This window comes from Staurois parvus, unplaced genomic scaffold (assembly GCF_062004578.1).
Source record: "Staurois parvus isolate SC_StPar_1 unplaced genomic scaffold, SC_StPar_1.0 ptg000096l, whole genome shotgun sequence".
Classification (NCBI taxonomy): Eukaryota; Metazoa; Chordata; class Amphibia; order Anura; family Ranidae; genus Staurois; species Staurois parvus.
Genome location: NW_028317892.1, coordinates 2,951,333 through 2,957,999, shown reverse-complemented (window position 1 = coordinate 2,957,999; position 6,667 = coordinate 2,951,333). Strand labels below are relative to the sequence as shown.

The 6,667-nt window shown below is 40.1% G+C and overlaps 1 pseudogene; it reads left to right on the top strand.

Moving 5' to 3' along the window:
* Nucleotides 1-521: 521 nt before the first annotated feature.
* LOC149467948 (G protein-coupled receptor 20-like) lies at nucleotides 522-1,603 on the top strand (annotated as a pseudogene).
* Nucleotides 1,604-6,667: the final 5,064 nt, after the last annotated feature.

Genomic DNA, 6,667 nt, shown 5'->3' with positions numbered 1-6,667 from the left:
ACATGCCAAAGGTAGGAAAAGGACAGGAATATTTTTTGGGTAATTGTGGATATGTTTAGCCGCTAGGTGGAGATGTCCCCCAGAGTTCAGGTAGAGTAAAAAGGATGAATAGGATTATCAAGGATAAAATTAGGAAAGCTACTGGAAGTACCTATGCAAACTGGAAGAGAGTGCTGCCTGCAGTTTTGACAGAGATAAGGATGATTCCTTCTAAGAAGACAGGTTGCCCCCCCCTTTTGAGGTTTTAATGGATAGGCTCTTTCCCACTCCCTGGGCCAGACAGCCACTCATGGTAGAAAGAGGGGATTTAGAATTGATTCAGGAAAAATATGTGAGAAAGTTTATTGAAATTTTGAACAAAGTTGAAAGAAATGTTGCTCGCACCTTTCTCTTTTTTTCACAGGAACCAACTCGTTTCCGTGATCGCTGTCACTAGGACCGCTGTTCTGACTGAGGATTCCAAGGCCTGGATCCATGCCAGATGTGTGAAAAGAGTAAACCATACACCTAAGAAGCAAGACAAAGACACAGATACAGAAGAAGCAGCCAGAGAAGTCCTGAGAGATTGATCTGAACCACATGGAGTGCTTCGTCAGCCCTGGAAACTTCAACCCATCCAGAGAACTTGAACTGAATGAATCTGTAGCGAATGACAAACAATTCCAAATTCCTCAACAAGCCAACCCAGGTGAAGCCTTGCATCAAAGGTTCTATGGCCTTTGGGTGGCGTTGCTAATTATTAACTCTTCTATTTTTTTGATGGGCATAATACTGAACAGTTTGGCCCTCTATGTGTTCTGTTTTCAGACCAAAGCAAGGACACCCTCTGTTATTTACACCATTAACTTGGTAGTGACAGACCTCTTAGTGGGTCTCTCTCTACCAGCACGAATTGTTATGTATTACCGTAATGTAGAGACCTGTCATATCTGCTATTTTGTTCACAGTTTTACGTACTCTGTGAACATGTACTGTAGTATTCTTTTCCTGACCTGCATCTGTGTTGATCGCTACCTGGCCATTGTGCAAGCCAAAGCCTCACGCAGATGGAGAAATCCCAGTTATGCCAAATGCATCTGTGTTTTGATTTGGATATTTGCTGTGATTGTAACTTTCATCATACTGACCACAACGATTAACCACAAACATTGTTGCTTTTTCCAGCTACTCATGCTGACAGCTTTTGAGTATTTTGTTCCTTTGGTGATTGTTGTTTTCTACACCCTGCGGATCATGTGGACTTTGTCCAAGTCAATACAAATGAACCAAAGTCGAGAGAGACGGGTGAAGGCGGTACAGCTCCTCATAATGGTGCTGGTCATCTTCACAGTTTGTTTCACTCCCATTCCCATACCTTAGTCAAGTGGTTTTCTGTGTCCGCAGTGAGGTGTCTCGGGATGTCATCCTCATTGTGTACCATATCACAGTAACTTTGAGTAGTTTTAATAGTTGTATGGATCCCATTGTCTATTGTTTTGTTACTAACCATTTCCAATCCGCCAGGAAAAGTATTTTCAGAGAACAACCGTCACCAATTCCTTTTAACAGTCCCTGCCCATGCCGCAGGCAGCTCGCCCTGGAGGCTAGGAATATACAGGAGTAACGATGCAATCAAAAGATAGATTAGGCATTGAGACTGGTTCCCTTTTTCAGGAAAAAGAAACTAATATGTCCTGCCTAATTAGAATGTACAAAGATAATATCACTGAGAAAGAATGTACTGATTTGGTTAAGAAATTCCCTGTTACCAGATTACATAATTTACTTTTAAGTCTCTAAACCAGTATCAGGAAATTTTGCCTGCTTTGAACATAGTAATGTTGTTGCAGAATTTGTCTGTATTATATGGGTACAGTTTAGCGGGAATGTAGATTGGGTTAACTACATTTGCTATAGTTAACAAAGGTTTGGTAGAACCATACTGCTTTTGATATGTTATTAGCTGATAAAGGGAAAGTATGTAAAATGTTTAACTCCTGCAGTTGTACTTTTATTCCCCATAACACTGTTTCTGATGGAAGTATTATTAGAGCCCTTCAAAGCCTCCAAATATTGTTTGAAGAGTTAGCTGAAAGCTCAGGAGTAGAAAATCCACTGGTCAGTTTATTTGAAACCTGGTTTGGTATATGGGGAACCCTGATTACCTACTAAGGGCCCCAGGTACCAACCTGTGACTAAGGTGTAAGGTCACGTGTGTGACCTAAGAGGGGGTTTGAAGGGATTAGCCCTTAAGTTTGATGTCCCGCCATTTTGTCTCTCTGAGCCAAAGTTCCTCCATCTTAGAATTAGTATCCATCTTAAGACTTAAGTCAGAATTTTAAAAGGATTGCTTTTTCGTCTCAAACTGTATTCTTGTCAGGATTTAAAGTTCCTCTTTTTACCATCTACTGCTGACATGGATGCTTACAATGATATTGTATTTATTTATGTAAAACACCTCAAAAGGAAAAAAACAAAACTGTTTCATTTAACTGCCTATAAAGTGTTAGCTGGAGACCAGCTTCAATTTGTTAGTGTATCTAAATCTGCTAGTACATCTAACACTCCCCTCCACCCAGACTGACAATGATGCTGTCCACATGTGTCCCTGTGTTTCTTCATTCAGAGTGGAGGTACTCTAACACACGAAGTGTGTTACTGTCTGGATCACCAGGAGAAAACAAAGGGAAAAAGCCTAAAAGAAAACTAATGCAGGTACCACATCCAATGTTTGGAAAGCTGCAATATGTTACTTTTTTGTCTTGGGTTTAATGCTTCTTTAATAAAAATAATTGCACTGATGGGAAGATGACAAACAGTTCTTACAAGGTCCAGGAGGCCAATAAAATGCATTAGATCTCCTAAGTATTAATATCCATATCACATTTGGTCTCTCTCAAATTGCAATGTAATCCTGTTCAATAATATGCTGGTTGTAAGTTTGTGAAACCTTGTCAGATGGAAATTTAAATGTATTTAGGATAATTGTCATTAAGGGTGTGTCTGTATAAAAAAATCTCCAACACCCCATCAGGACACTCCTTAGACTGTAGAGCAGAGTTTCTCAACCAGGGTGCCATGGAACCCTGGGGTTCCTCCAGAGGTTGCTGTAAGTTCCTTGAGCAATGAGCAACTTCTGCCTCCCAGATAACTCTCCACTGACACTGTTGATTTTTTTTTTATAGCTATCTGTAAGGGGTAAGGGGAGCCTTCCCACTGACCATCACACTAATGTATCATGAATTGTAGATATATTAATTTTTAGCAGGGGTTCCCTAAGCCCAAAAAGTTATTTTAAGGATTCATCTGTGTTGAAAAGGTTGGTAAAGACAGCAGAGCACTAGAGGGTCAACAAAAAGCTGATGCAACTGGCAGCTGCAGCACTCATTTACCAAAGAAACTATGAAAGAATGCTAAGAGTCATGTATGAGAACTATGTATGCATATATAATATACTGTAACAGATCGGACTTACTCTGCAATGGAAATTAGACTCTGCATGGAACCAAAAAGCCAGCAAACTTCGTAAGTATTTTTTACTTTTAATCCCATTTTCTCTACTGTAGCTTTTTGTCTTTTGTAAGCTGAATCTCTGAATGCTGTAGCTAGAACCTAAAAGAAAATTTGCTCCTGTAGGGAGTTACCGTATTGCCAATTCCTGTCTAGATGTGGCAAGTCATACAGACATTTATTTTAAAAACTCAAAAGCAGATGCTGTGAGTGGTACATGTTTCCATTAATACACATGGTTGCAGCCACCGTTTGTGTGTAAAGGGTTAACTGTGTGTGGACCAGTGATGATCGGTCTCCGTCAGCTGGTGCTTGGATTGTTGTCCTAGTGCCGGAATATTTCTGCACAGGGTGAGAGGGTGTAATCATAATGGGGTCCATTTACATCTTGAGTTTCATTAATGGTGCAGAGGTATACAGACGTGTGATGTTTCTTGTGAATCCTCACCCTTCCTCAAACAGTAAAATGAGAAGTGCTCATTAAATTGCTAAGAGATGTTGCAAATAATTAAAACACATATATAACATCTATGCATTACATGGATTGATGACCAATCAACTAGCTAGAACAGTGCAGTAACTTGACAGTTCAATGATAGGGGGGCATATAAAGACAGCTCCTGACATCCAATTAATAGGAATGCCGGCAGAGCCAAAGTCATCACCCTTGGTAACTGTTGGCAAAGCAACTATGGGACACTCAAAATATAATAAAAAACAAATGAACCGCGCACGGTCATAAACATGTGCATATTACAAACATGACATAAACTATGTTTCTGATCATTTGTTTTTTATTATATTTTGTGTGGTCATTTTACACATATATAGGACTGCTGCAATTAGGTCTGATTTGTATCGAGTGGCTAAATCCATAAGCGCAGGAGCACTTTTTTATTTAACTATGGGACACTATTGTCAGTCAAAAGATGCCATTGGTTACCATGTCTATGTGATATTCTTGAAATGGAAGAAGGTTAGGAATGCGTAACCTTCAGGCAGTCTTCACGGTTACAAATTTTCAATAGGAAAATATTTATTCTAAACACTATTCTAATTATACAAGACCATAACTATAGCCGTAGCAGACTATTGGGCACAGAATCGAGCACTGCTCAGTTACACAGTGATTTATTCAGGCAGAAATATCAACTGGCAACTACATTTAGATTACATGAGTGTATACATAATTTTAGAACCTCCATATCATTGGTATGTGTTTCCGCAAAGGGATCACCTTTAAGAAGGGTATTGGCCAGGCAGGGAGGCATTTTATGGCTTTTGTCATCACACATATCTATGACCTTGTCAGTGTTCTACAATACAAAGTATTGTACTCTCCACTTTAAGATTCAGTAAAGTAAATTCCTTTTAGTTTCATCTAGAAAATAGTATGCTCACCAGGTTTTAGGGATCTGCATGTAACAGACAGTGACCTCCTTTTCACTTCTTCTTTTCTCCATAGCTTCAGACATTTTCATGTGTGGCTGCTTACCTCCAAACCTTATTAAAAGTGCTCCCTCGACACCTTTCTTATTTCAACTGCAGAGAACCAAAACCAGGTCTTGTGATTCTTGAAGTTTAAATAGCTTTTTGCATGCATATCTCTCCATAGGCCTTAGCTTGCAAACTTTTTGGCGCAACTGTGTGGTTGCATATTATCTATTAATACCATCTGCACTGAAAAATTATCCATGACCCCTATAATTTTTGCAAAACTAATAACGGTGTAAGTGTTGCAGTAAGCATAATTTCTTGGTGTTCAACAGAAGAACATTTTTTCCATATGCTCTCATTATTGTCCATTGATTTTTTCAGAGGCGTAATTTGAACAAATACTATGCTAAATAGATCAGTTTTGTGTAAATAGTTGTACTATCTTGTTATAATATTGAAAACTTTGTTTATATGCATTGCTTATAGCTATATAAGGAACATTTTCACATTACATATGCATTGTCTGATTTTTGCTTAGTAGGACTGCACAGTAGTTGTATCTTAAGCTAACGATATAAATATAAATTTTTCATGTTCGGCCTGAAGGCGGAATGGAAAAAATCTGACCAATTCCTCCATCTATATTTTAAGAAAGAAAAGCTCTTATATGAGATCTTTTGCGCTGTGACCCTATCCTTTAACACTATAGTAATTAGCACCATAATAAAGAGAACATCAAAAATAAAAAGAATAAAGTAAAACAAAGTACTCAGCACTGAGGCATTTGGTTCTGTTTCTTCAAATGAATCAGCATGAAAAGATATATAAGCCATTCATAGCATAAAACCCCATGAAAAAGTTTTTTTAAAAATGTAGCAATCTCTAGTGTGCTACTAGAATAGTGTAGGCAAATTTATTGTGTATTACTCATGGTAACTGTGTCTGTAATTAAGATCAAGTTACTGCAGGTCAAGCTGGATGGCCTAACAGGTTGGGACTCTATTGCCTCCACCTAGTTCTGGAGGACCACTGGAACTTTCCAGATGCCAGTAGGCAGAAGAGTTGGAGACCCAATTTGCATGTTTATGGGAGTTTAACAAATCCCAGGTTTGGAGGCCCTGGTAGAGTGGTGGACCAGCCCATAAATATGGAAAAATCAGGCTGGCAGGGGAGTCGGGTAGAAGAAGGAGTGTTGAGGAGACTGTTGGTGTCCTGGGAGGGGTCCCCTGGGTTTAGGAAGGCTGGCCTCCAGGCTGGGCTCAGGCTTGCTTAGGAGGGTCCATTCAGCAGTGTGGCTTGAACAGGATCAAGGCCTGCAAGCAGTGGGAACAAGAAGGACAGAGTGAGTACATCAGCACACCCAGGGATTTAAAAAGAGAGAGTATCACATGTACAGGGGCGGACTGACCATTTGGAAACTCGGGCACTGCCCGAGGGCCCGGGGTCAGTATGGGGCCTCATGAGATGCCCCTGGTACCTTTTTCATAGGCTTGTTTGAGTTTGGGCAAGGACACAGGGGCCCATGATCCCCTATTGCCCGGGGTTCCCATGAGTTGTCAGTCCGCCCCTGCACATGTAGCAAGCTTTCAAATAACAGCGATGTGCTTAATCCTTTATTCAGGAGGGCTGGTAGTTTCTGTGGGCTGTGGAAGTGGGAGCAGTTTTACAAGGGACAGGAGTTATCTCTGCATGTAGATTTCTGCAAGTCCTTAGCCCGTAAGGGGCTTTCCAGGAAAAAGAA